Source organism: Dioscorea cayenensis, chromosome 12 (genome assembly GCF_009730915.1).
Source record: "Dioscorea cayenensis subsp. rotundata cultivar TDr96_F1 chromosome 12, TDr96_F1_v2_PseudoChromosome.rev07_lg8_w22 25.fasta, whole genome shotgun sequence".
In the NCBI taxonomy this organism is placed as follows: domain Eukaryota; kingdom Viridiplantae; phylum Streptophyta; class Magnoliopsida; order Dioscoreales; family Dioscoreaceae; genus Dioscorea; species Dioscorea cayenensis.
This window is the reverse complement of record NC_052482.1, coordinates 7463983-7476214: the sequence shown is the minus strand read 5'-3', so window position 1 is coordinate 7476214 and position 12232 is coordinate 7463983. Positions and strand designations below refer to the sequence as shown.

Below are 12232 nucleotides of genomic sequence, written 5' to 3'. Positions count from 1 at the left end.
GATGTATTCATTTCATTGAATCTCTTTATTATGCTTTCAATTAATTGATGTTATTTGTGAGTTCCAACCTTGAATGCTTGATTGTATGAACATTTCCCCTAGAGTGACACTAGGTTTTAGAGTTCTTGTTGGTAACCTTATGAGTGAGTGACACACCACGAGCGTTAGACAAAGCTAAGTTGGAGAGGGTTGAGAGGGTGAGTCGAGAGGTACAGGAGCGTCCCCTTTCCCCTCCGACATGATAGATTCTACCTCCGTTCCTTGAGTTCTTTGCAACCATAATAGAGTGAATGGTCTAAGTGATGAACCTCCGCTGGGGCTTTGTTCCGCGTGCAACAGAGTGAAGTGTTGAGGTGATCTTAGTATCTAGGGCTTAATCGTGGTTAGGGACCTTCCACCTGGACCAAAGGGTTAGGTCTATAATTAGGAAGAGATTTATCACTTGGAATCCCTAGAGCTCATTGCAACTCTATGCGAGTGCGAGGTGTTGAGATTTTTCGATTTCTCCTCCTGGACATGTGTCGAGTTAGGCATAGTTGACCTTAGGTTTGGGACTATGTAATTAAGGATTTCCACGACTCACTATTGCATTGATTAGAAAGTATAATAGAGGGTTCTTGCACTTGAAATGATTATCCTAGGCGGAGCATTACTCGGGTACCCCATCTTTATCGATTGCCTTATCCCCTTCTTTACTTTTGCTCTCTTACTTGTTGTTTTTATTGTTGAGAATTGAATCATTTTCACACTTATCCATATTGATCTTTCGCATAGCTAAGAATCGAATTAAGTATTTTTATTCCCTATTCCCTATGGATTCGATACCCACTCACCCGGGATTATTACTTCGACAAACCCGTGCACTTGCGGGATATAAGCAAGGTGATCTTGGCAAGTTTTTGGTGCATTGCTGGGGAATAGGCGTTTAGAGATACTTTGCACTTTGTTTCTTAGCTATTTCACCATACGTTCTATTTCATATCCTCTTATTCTATCATCGTTCTGATTTGTTTTCTTTGTTTTTGGTGCAGCTCCAGGTTATGATCCGAGGAAATCCCTCAATATTGATTGAAGGAGATTCTAAGCTTGAACACACACTTAGAAGAAAAGGGAAAGAACCTGTACAAGAAAAGTCTAATTCAGCTGATTTGGAAGTAGAAGAGTCAGAAAACATGGCAGAACAGAATGAGCAACAGCGAACACTATCCGATTATGCAAGACCTTTTGTATTGGGGACACAATCTAGTATTGTGCGTCCCCCGATTACAGCTCAGAACTTCGAACTGAAGCCGGCATTCATCCATATGTTGCAGCAGTCCTCACAATTCAACTATTTGGCCAATGAGGATCCAAAAAGTAATATAGAGAGCTTTCTCGAGGTGGGCGACATGCTGAAAATAAATGGAGTAACGGGTGATGCAATCAAATTGAGATCCTTCCCATTTTCCATAAAGGGGAGAGCGAAGTAATGGCTACACTCATTACCTATAGCGTCGATCACTACTTGGGAGGAGATGGTAGAAGCTTTTCAAGCCCATTACTTCCCTCCTGGAAAATCAGCAAAGCTTAGGAATGAGATCTCATCCTTTGTTCAGATGGAATTGGAGTCTCTATTTGAGACGTGGGAACGGTTCATGGAGCTCCTGCGAAAGTGCCTGCAACATGGATTCCCGGAGTGGATGATTGTTCAAACCTTTTACAATGGTTTGAACCCGAGTACACGGCAACTTTTGGATGCGGCAGCAGGAGGTACCTTAGGTAGCAAAACCCCCGATGAGGCTTGTCAGTTGATTAAAGAAATGGGGTTAAATAGCTACCAATGGAATGCCACAGAAAAGAAAAGGTGGCCGGTCTCCATAAAATTGATGCGGTAACTTCATTGGCGGCCCAAGTCGAGAATTTAAGTAAGAAGTTAGATCTCCTAACTTCAAACAGAGTGGCGGCCGTCACTAATTGCGCCGGTTGTGGTGGAGGACAAGCTCCCTCCGATTGCCCGATCTCCATTGGAGATGTTTCTTCAGTGGAAAATGTTGACTTTGTAGGTAATGGCATGAGACCTCAAGGGAATCCATATAGCAATACCTATAATTCAGGCTGGAAGAATCATCCCAACATTTCATGGAATAATCAAAGACCACAAAAGCCCATGGGACCGCCGGGTTTCCAACAACAACAACAAGCCCCTCAAGCGGAAAACAGAGTTTCAGGTCTGGAAACCCGAATGACGGACTTGGAGAAGCACTTGGCGAGATTTGTGCAATCTGTGAACACAAGATTTGAATCAATCGAGGCACACTTCGCAACCGCACCACCTCTTTGCATAATCTAGAAAATCAGGTGGGGCAAATTGCGAAGTCTTATTCCAAAAGGCCACATGGAAGTTTACCAAGCAACACCAAAACCAACCCGAGAGAGCATGTGAATGCGATCACTTTGAGAAGTGGTCGTGAGGTTGAAGGTAGGCTTCCGAGTGAGAAGCCGAAAGAACACGCACCCGAGGTCATAGGGGTAGAAGAGGGGACAAGCAATTAGAAAAAGATGCCACCCCCACCTTTCAGACCAAGAATCTCTTATCCCTCTAGATTGAAAAATGATCAAGGGGATGACCAGTATAAGAAGTTCCTAAGTCTATTCAAGCAACTCCACATCAATATTCCTTTTGTTGAGGCATTAGCTCAAATGCCTAAGTATGCGAAGTTCCTGAAAGATTTGTTGACCAACAAGAGGAAGTTGGAGGAGAGTGCTTCATGGGTACTAGATGCTTCATGCTCGGCGGTCTTGCAAAAGAACATGCCAAACAAAAAGAAGGACCCGGGAAGCTTCATCATTCCGTGTAATATCGGCAATTTAGGAGAGGAAATGGCATTGGCAGACTCAGGGGCGAGTATCAACGTAATGCCATACACTTTTTTCCAAAAGCTAGGCTTGGGCGAGCCTAGGCCTACTCAGATGACGTTGCAACTTGCGGACCAAACAGTGAGACATCCGAGAGGCATTGTTGAAGACGTGCTTGTCAAAGTCGACAAGTACATTTTTCCGGTTGACTTTGTAGTTGTAGATGTCGATGAGGATGCGGATGTACCCTTCATACTTGGGAGACCGTTCTTGCGGACTTCCAAAGCATTGATTGACATGGACGGCGGAGAGCTCACATTGAGAGTGGGAGATGACAAACTCACATACCCCCTTGCTGAAGCCATGCGGCATTCTCTCAACTTTGATGACACTTTATACTTTCTAGACACTACTGATGAGCTTGTTGATGAAAACATGCAGGAAATGTTCAAGCCAGATCCGTAAGAAGGTTTATTCGACAAAGAGGAGGGCAATGAAGAAGTCATAATGCTTGGTTCGACTAAAGAAGCAACATCTACTCAGGGGATCGTGAAGAAGGTGCTCCGGAGAATGAAGAGGGCCAGGAGAAGCCACCGAAAATGCTCCAAGGCTGTTGGAGACGTACATGAGCCAAGGATCAAGAGGTTAGCCCGAAATGTTCTCACCATGATAGGGAGCCGGCCCCACCACTGGTAATCGAATTTCCTGACCCCGTTTATCAGAAGCGGTTTAAGCGTCTCCAGCACCTGAAGATTGGACAGTTGTGTTTTATCGACTGGGATGCACTAGAGGACATTGGTCTTGCTGAGGAGGTCAGAGCACTTGTTAGTGTTGGATGTTGGGGCCGTTTATTCTCCATTTAGGAGCTCGTTAGGCGAGATATTACCTTCGAAGTTCTTGCCTCATTTTCTTTTGATCGTGCCTCAGTTGATATCAGTTTTGACGTTCCCAATGCCATTCGTTTCCGCGTTTTCAGCCAGCCACATAGGATGTCTTTGACCCAGTTCTCAATATATCTCAGATTATACGATCAGACCTACGCTGATACTATTAAGTACACTGAGCTCCCCACTGATTATCCTTATAATCTCACTCTGGACCAGGTCTTCCAGGATCTATGTGGTGGTCGTCAGTATTCCACAGGCTAGTCTAAGGCCCCATTGCTTACTCAACCGACGCACAGTTACATCCATGCTGTTCTTAGTAGGTCCGTGACAGGTCGGGGGAATGGTACTGGTTCACTTCGCAGGACAGATCTTTTGTACCTCCACTCCATGGTCCATGGAGTCCCTCTCCACTTAGGATATGTGGTTGTCAACTACTTTCATCATCAGAGTGAGTACTTGCGATTAGGAGCATTGTTTGCAGGACCCTACATCACTCGTCTTATGTTCAAGATGGGTCTTATCCGTTCGGTCAGAGGCGAGGAGAGAGTCAGTACTCCGGTACCATTGGGTTTGGCCACTCTTCGTTTGATGGGCATTATGCGACGTACAGGCTCGGGCGGATATGCACTAGTAGAATCATCATCAGGGGACGATGAGGAGCCTACTGAGGCTACAGAGGCACCACCTGTAGCCGAGCCCATAGTCATTGAGGCAGCTCCGGCAACATCAGCCGATCTTGAGTCAGCTTCTCCTCGAGTTCACGAATGTCTGGCTCGACTCGAGGCTGCCGTTGCTACCATCCTTGAGAACTAGGCATGGATTCTAGAGCGTCTTGATCGTATTCAATAGACTCTGGACGAGGAGGTCTCCTCCGCTTCTGTGCCATCACCAGCACCAGCTCCAGCTACTGACGCTTGAGGTGTCACACTCATGAGACTGTTAATTTAGTTTCTTGCTTTTAGTTGCTTTGTACTCAGAAAGGCTTCACCTTCTGGGAGTTATCTTCTTGTCTTTGTTTTATGTGAGTATATGCTCTATTATATTATTTGTTTAAACTCATATTTTCTTTTACATTTTGTTGAGCTTCACTGAACCCCTTATATTCCGCGCAGATGGCCTTGAGAGTGCGGTGGATGGTGTTTTAGTCATAGACATGATCATGTGATTTTGTCACATGGTCATGTGAGCTTCACAACCTATACAACACGCCCATGGGTTAGACTACACCAAATAATTAATACGGAGTTTAGGGGAGTATTGTTTTCCGTGCATTCCCACACACATTATGCTTCCATTGCTATTATTTTTATTGTGCTTGCATGCGTACATTGAGGACAATGTACAACTTAAGTGTGGGGGAGGGTTCACCTAATACATGACTTTTACTTGTGTTTTCATGAGCATGCTCTTGTTTCCAATGAAGGTTCACCTTAGGGTTGAGAGTTTAATTCTTAGTTTTTGGAGGTTATAAACATGGATTTTGTCATGCTCTAGTTTTCATCCAATTTTATTGAATATTTTTGTCTGATTGCTCTTTGTGCACTTTTCTCACTCATTAGACCTATGAAGACTCTAGTTCATTTTGTTTGGGACTTTAGTATGCTAGTTTTTATTTGAAAAACAAAAGACAAATTGGAAATTGTTTGTTGTTTGTAAATAGGGGGTGGAAAGAGCTACCACCCATGATGTATGTAGCTACTCTCATAAGTCGGATACTTGTTATGCCCTAATGAGAGAAAGAGCTATCTCATGGGATGTGTGAAAGCTACAATCCTTGGTAGAAAGAGCTACCACCTCTAAAGTGTGAAAGCCACTCGGGAGGCATCTTGGGAAAGGGCTACCTTGGAGGTTGTGTAAGGCTACTACCTATTCTTTTTGTTTATAAATAAGTCCCATATTAATAAGAACTTGGTAGTGGACATAGTGTTGACATGAGTTGAGTTTTTCATACAAACACGCATTCGGATTTTATCACTTACAATTTTTATCGGATTGTTTGCTAGAGCATTGATTGTTTTGTCTAGTGTTTTGACTTTCTCCATGAATGTAGAATTTTATTCTTGTACTCTTTTGGTGAACCTAAGGCCATGCACTTCTCTTTTCTTTCCATGACTTTAATGTTTAATTTTGCTTGAGGACAAGCAAAGACTTAAGTGTGGGGGAGTTTGATAAGTGCTTGAGTAGACATATTTTTATATATATTTTACATACATTGAGCATCATTTTTACCATGGTTATGTCTCATATTGTGCATTTGGTGTTCTTTTATGCATATAGGTTGTGAATGCCTTGAGGAGTAAAGAGGAAGCAAAGATAGGCTACAAAGACACAATATTGGGAGTTCTTGTTCAATTCAAGGACCAAGACACGAGAGAAGTTCATAAACATGGAGATGTGTGCAACTTCCAAGAAGATTCAAGTCAATTCACTAGTTGGAAGGGCACAAAGGCAGCCACATCTTCATGTTCTTTCTCTTTGTGAAGATTGCAAGACCTCTCAAAGATATGTCGACGAAGAAAGGTTTTATAGCCTACCACATGGACGTGTGCCCAGACATGTGGCCTCAAGAGAAGAGTGTTCGGATCGCGTTTTGTGAAAAGTATTGTAGCAATAGGACTGTAGCAATTTTAATGTAGCAGTATTGTAGCAAAATTACTGTTTACGCGCCCGCACGGAAATTCCACGAGCCCTCGTGGAAATTCCTGCATCCCATGTGGCCGCGTGGAAAATCCACATGGGCACGTGAGGGCACATGACAGCTGTGGTTTTGGGCTTTAAATAGGCCGTTTGTCCTATTTTTGAGGGATTTTGGCGAGGGTTTTGGCGATCACTTTGAAGGCAAGGAGGCTAGGGTTTTAGAGGAGGTCTTTGACGATAATGGGGGCGTCCATCACCAACTTTGATCAATCTTCTCTCCGTCATAGCAAAGAGGGAGCTTTCGGCGACCTAGCTTCGGAGAAGGATTCTTCAAGACGTTGGGTGACAAGATCCCCTTGCGTATATCCCGCAAGTGCACGGGTTTGTCGAAGTAATAATCCCGGGTGAGCGGGTATCGAATCCACCGGGAGTAGGGAGTAAAGACACTTAATTTGATTCTTGGCTATGTCGAATATCAACAATGATAAGTGTGACAATGATTCAATTCTCAACAATTAAAAGCAACAAGTAAGAGAGCAAAAGTAAGGAGGAGGTAAGGCAATCGATAAAGATGGGGTACTTGGATGATGCTTCACCTAGGATAATCGCTTCAAGTGCAAGAACTCTCTATTATGCTTCCTAATCAATGCAATGGTGAGTCATGGAAATCCTTACATACATAGTCCCAAATCTAAGGTCAACTATGCCTAACTCTATTCATGTCCCGGAGGAGAGATTAAATAATCTTTCAACCTCGCACTGGAATAAAGTTGCAATGAGCTCTAGGGATTCCAGGTGATAAATCTCTTCCTAATTATAGACCTAACCCTTTGGTCCAGGCGGAAGGTCCCTAACCACAATTAAGCCCTAGATACTAAAGTCCCCTCAATACTTCACTCCATTGCACGCGCAACTAAGCACAGCGGAGATTCATCCCTTAGACCATTCACTCTATTATGGCCACAAAGAACTGGAGGAATGGAGGTAGAATCTATCACGTTGGAGGGGAAAGGGGACGTTCCTGTACCTCTCTACTCACCCTCTCAACCCTCTCCAACCTAGCTTTGTCTAACGCTCGTGGTGTGTCACTCACTCACAAGGTTACCAACAAGAACTCTCAACCCTAGTGTCACTCTAGGGGAAATGTTCAAACAATCAAGCATTCAAGGTTGGAACTCACAACAAACATCAATTTATTGAAAGCATAATAAAGAAGTTCGAAGAAACGAATACATCCTAGGGTTCACAATCACCCAAGTACCCACTAGGGGTTTAGATCTCCATGGAGCTAAGTACAATCAAAGAAATCGAATGTAAAAGCAATGAATCCATAAAGAAACCCCCTTGATGGTTGTGTCGATGGTCTTGTGGAGAGTCCTCTACTCGTCGTAAGGGATCCTTTGTCCGGCCTAGGATACACTTCGCCGGATCGATGCCAACGAAAGCTCTCTCAATAACCTTCTTCCAAATGACGCGCGATGTCGGAGCCATAGAACCTCTCCAAAAACCTAGCCAATACCCCTCAAAACCCTAGCCGAAGCCCTCTCGCAAGTTGCGGAAAAGATGGAGAAAAGAATGCCAAAATTAGGGCTGAATCGGCTTTAAATAGGGCTGGAATCGGGCGACTCCATGGGCGTGGACGGTACACACGCCCGTGCGGAATTTCCACACGACCGTGGATAATTTCCACATGCCCGTGTGGATTCTTTGTTTCTCAGATTTCTCGGCCGGCTATGAACAGTGCTTCTACAGTATATGCTTCAGTGTTCTGCTACATTCTTTGACCTGAATAACTTCCCAATTCCATATTTTCATCGTGGTAATGCAAACGAGCACACGTTTACGTCGTGAATCACTTGCTTCTTCAATGATATACATGTTAGTGGAGCTCTCATTCTTATGTGCATAAATCGGAATGCTCGAGTGTGACTGCCTTTGTGCCCCTCCAAATGGATGTGCTCACTCGAATGCAAGGAGGTTGGCACACACTCTAGCATCTCACACCTGACCTATGTCTTCGCGTTTGAACCTTAGCAAGATTTCCTCCAAAATAGGTGCATTATGATCCACATTGGCCTATTTCCTTCATACTCGGCCTCACAACCCTACCTGCATAAAAGTAACATAAAAACAAACATATTAGTGTAAAAACCTGAGAAAAGTAATGCTCAACATAAGGAATGAACACTTCGCATTCATATCGCACAAGCACTTATCGACCCATCAAGGCCATCATCGCGAATTTAAGGGCATTTTACTTCATGGTTTTCATTGCTTTTCATTGTAATAATCATTGTTTTGTAACTTGCTCCATGGACGGCTAAACCTTAGTAGGTATTTAGGCATGTGAACCATAGGATCTATGAGTTTTAACCTTGTATTCCCATTGCTTGCTTGTTTAATTAATCCTTGTGGTTGATTGGATTTGCATGATTTGGTACTTTGACGTAAGAGAGGTATCCATTAGAGTTAGAACATCAAGGTTAAAGAGGGTTGAGAGGGTGAGTCATGAGAAAGTGGAGTGTCCCCTCTCCCTTCCGATTGAGTGTTTCCTATCTCCGTATTCCCTAAACTCTATGCAACCATATTTGGTGTGAGGCGTGAGATTGAGAGATTTCTCCGCCGGGACCTTGTAGAGGGTTAGAAATCCTTAGCCAGGAATTAGGGTTGGATCTATCCTTAGGAATCGGTTTCACTTTTAGGTGTCCGTAGAGCGTATTGCGGTCATATGGGGTGTGATGTGTTGAGATTGAGTGATTTCTCCACCGGGACCTTGTAGGGGACTAGTACTAGTAGCTTGGAGGCAAGGGCCGGTTGTTTTTGGATTACCTCGACTCATTAGACTCGGTTTAGAAGCATTTAGTGAATCGTGAGCTTCATGTTAGATCCTAGGGGGAGCATTGCCCGGGTACCTCATCTTTATTTATTGAGATCTCCTTTACTTGTTTTCTTGCTCGTTTGCTTGTTATTAATTCTCTTGCAATTATTTCATTTCATCACATCCATTGATTTCGACTAGATAACTAAGAATTGGTTAATACTAATACTTCCGTTGCCTGTGGATTTGACTACCCACTCACCGGGGTAATTATTACTTCAGCACTCGTGCACTTGTGGTTTACACGCATATTTGGACGCGTGTCATAGCTCTTTCTACCACGGTAGTAGCTTTCACTTATACAATGAGATAGCTTTTTCTCTCATCAAGGTATAACTAGTATCTGACTTATGAGAGTAGCGTCATACTTTATAGGTGATAGCTCTTTCCACCCTAAATGCACAATCAAAACAAGTATATATTTTCCTTTTTCTTTTCATTCAACTATTTTTTTAGCAAAAATTAACACAAGAAACAAAACTAACTAGTCCCTTACACATCAAACTTGAGTTTCCAAAAAATGATTTAATGAGCGAGTAGTGCAACAAGTGTCAATCGGGCAAAAATTCCTAAATATTAAAGTAAAACTAGAGCATAAGAACATTCAATGTTAAAAAATTCTCCTAAACTTAAGAATACTACCATTGCAACTAAGATGAACCGCCATTGGCTACGTGAGCATTTTCAGTAAAAACTTATGTAAAGAACATGTGTAATGCGAACTTTTCCGATATTTACGATGTACATTACCCTCAATGTACGCATGCAAGCACAATAAAAAGTATAACAATAAAAAACATATGTGAAGATGTTGAAAAAATACTCCCATGAACTCCTAATGGTACGTTTGATGGAGCTATATTCATTGAGAGTTGAATTCCAATGGGTTGTGGAGCACACACTGCCATATGAATATTACATTGACCGTGTCCATGACTATTCCTCAGTTTCCATACTCACAAAACCATCTACATGTATACACAAGGAGGTTCATTAAAGTTCAACAAAAACAAAAAAAAAATCGAGTATATAAAAATAAAGCAAAGAAATACAACTTGAGGCAATGAAAATAAAGATGAACTCAGAAGGAGAATCTATTTTGAGAGGTACAAGTCCAAACTAAATGCAAAAATAAGATACAAAACATAAATGCAAAGAAAATAAAAGACGCAACAGGCGTCGGTGTTTGGTGCTATCTTGGGCTCCACTGCTGCTTTTGCTGAAGTGGATGGTGCCTCTAGTGGTGATGGTGCTGCCAGTGATGCCTGAGGAGTGTAGGGTCTAATAAGAAAGGGTGATGTCACGTCTCACTCGAGAATCTGTTGTAAGATGTCGAGATGCACCATAACTTCCATGTGGTTCACGGCCTGTAGCGTACGAACCTCGGCCATGTCACACTGTAGCACCCCCATAGCACTCTCGAGCCTGTCAAAATGATCATGGTCTTGAGATGGAGAGAAATGCGCATGGGAGGTGGCTCCTATGCTGTGGAAGGTGCCTCTGTGTCTATGTACACCTGCTTGGGCTCTTGCGACCGTTGAGACACCAATGGTACATCGCCCTCGGCCTCTGATGTCTCTAGTGTGGGCAAGTTTAGCACATAAACCTCATCTCTATACCTCCTTATCATCCCCATGAGTCCCACCATCTCTAGGGCGAGGGGAGAGGGTACTATAATCTTCTCGGCCCCCGTGAATGACGTCCAAAAGACCCATACCCATGATGATCCTGGTGATGTAGGGGCCTGAGAAAATAACTCCAATCCTGGCATACTACCCCTAATACCTCAGGTACTATGCTAATATGTGGCCAAGATAGATCGCCTGTCTCTGTAACATAGAATACAAGTACAGTGCTCCTGTCAGCTTAGGACCCCAGTGTTCTGTCCCTGTCCATTCACCGACCTACTCAGAACGGCATGCAAGTAACGGTATACAGGTTAAGAAAGACATGTGGCCTTGGATACCACTGGCTCGTACTGACCCTGACCACATAATGCTATGTATGCCCTCTAAGGTGTCAGACTACATGGATAATTAGTAGGTAGCCCATTATACTCCTCTGTATCGATAAACACCTCATCGTAAGGAACAAGTCAGATAGAAAAATGTATGACACTCTGAACTAAATCGCATCTACATTATCAAAGTTGATGTAGGAATATTCGAGCTTGTGACCATTTTGAGAGGCTCGAGAGTACGGTGAGGATGCTATGGATAGAGATTGCTGAGATCTGGGCTATACAGGCCACCCATTACACAGAGTTTATGGAACCTTTTGATATATTACAGAAGATTCTTGAGTCAGACATTGCCTCATCATTTGTTCTGAGACCTCGAACCCCTACGGCTCCTCCAGCTTCACCATCACCAGATCCATCGGCACGTTTTGATTATCCAGTAGTAAAGCTAGAGCATAACACCGACACTTGATGCATCATTCTTTATTTCTTTCTTATTATCTTATTTTGTATTATTGTTGGACTTCCACTACTGAGAAAGGATTTTCCTTCTGAGTATGTCTTTTATTTTCATTTTGTTGTCTCGAGTTATATTCATTGCTCTATCTTTTATATACTCGAGTTATTTTTGTTTTTATTTAGCTTCACTGAACCACCTCGTGCATGCGTGCAGATGGCCTTGTCAGAATGGGAATTGAGAACTAGTTATGAACACGGCCAAGGTGTTTTAGCCCTTGGCCGTGTGTGCTCCACAACCAATTGGAACATCACTCCCAAGGATTTGGCTCCATCTGATGCAATACTAAGAGTCAGGGGAGTATTGTTCCAATTGCTTCTCCCACATATATTCTTGATTGATATACATTATTAGTGACCTTGCAAATGTACATTGGGGACAATGTAGACCTTAAGTGTGGGGGAGTTCACGCTGTACACATCTTTAATATAAGTTTTGATTGACATACATGCTCACATAGCCAATGGCGGTTCACCGTAGTTGTAGTGATTGTATTCTTGAGTTTAGGAAAATTTTTA

General features: G+C 43.0%; 1 non-coding gene across 1 annotated transcript; it reads right to left on the bottom strand.

Annotated features, from left to right (window-relative positions):
- Positions 1-1562: 1562 nt before the first annotated feature.
- LOC120274231 lies at positions 1563-1669 on the bottom strand. Its single transcript, XR_005540764.1, has one exon. It is a non-coding gene; the product is annotated as a small nucleolar RNA R71 (small nucleolar RNA).
- Positions 1670-12232: the final 10563 nt, after the last annotated feature.